Below are 1027 nucleotides of genomic sequence, written 5' to 3'. Positions count from 1 at the left end.
AAAAAATGAGTAATCCTGTGATGGACCAGTGGACCAGCCTTGTGAGCCTATGACTCAACAAGGACCTTTGATCCTGTTTTGATATACAAAGGGCTTCTTTCAGTTTCTGTTGACCAAATCCACTCACAAAGCTTTGGTTGGCCTGGGGCTATTATAGAAAACACTTGCCTAAAGTACTATGCAATGGGACTGAACTTAAAACCACATGGTTGGGAAGCAAAACTTCTTAACCACACAGCCTTGCCTTCATTCAAAAGAAGCATTAGATTCTTGAAACTTTCAGTTAGATAAGAAAATCCTGCTCCAAGATTTTCAGAGTATACTACTCAGATGGTTATCTTTCAAAATAACGAAATAATCAAATCAAGTTTCAACTTGTAAAAGCATTTATTTTGTTTTCTGATTCCCAAAATAACACTTCTTGAAGAAAATTTATTTAATTTACTTGCAATTTGAGAAAAACCGCAAAAAAGAAAAATTAAATTAATGAATAAATGGAACAAAGAAAAAGAGCTTATTTCTTTGTATTTTCACATTTTTTTGCGTATTGATTTTATTTTATTTTATTTTTAGTCTTCCTTGCATGTGGCATAGTGGTTGAAGTTAAGAACATGGTTTCGATTCTGAGACTGGGTGGTGCATTGTATTCTTCAACAAAACACTTCATTTGACATTGCTTCAATCCAGGAAGCCACAAAAATAAGTTCTGCCAATAACTAGGAAGTTAACGCTACAATGGACTAGCATCCCATTCAGGGGATAAGTCTTGTAATCTCTGTCACTCCAACACCATTGAAACCAAGGTTAAGCTCTGGTTTATAACTCCTAGACGTCACAACAGATCTATTTCTTAGTCTTGTTATAAAAGAATCTTCTTTTATTGTTTACTTGTTTCAGTCATTAAACTATGGCCATGCTAGGGCATCGTCTTGAAGAATATTTAGTTGAACAAATCGACCTCAGTACTTTATTTTAAAGCTTGCTACTTATTCTATCAAATCTCTTTTGCCAAACCACTAAGTTACAG

The sequence above is a fragment of the Octopus bimaculoides genome, chromosome 9, assembly GCF_001194135.2.
Source record: "Octopus bimaculoides isolate UCB-OBI-ISO-001 chromosome 9, ASM119413v2, whole genome shotgun sequence".
NCBI lineage: Eukaryota > Metazoa > Mollusca > Cephalopoda > Octopoda > Octopodidae > Octopus > Octopus bimaculoides.
Note: the sequence above shows the minus strand (reverse complement) of the source record.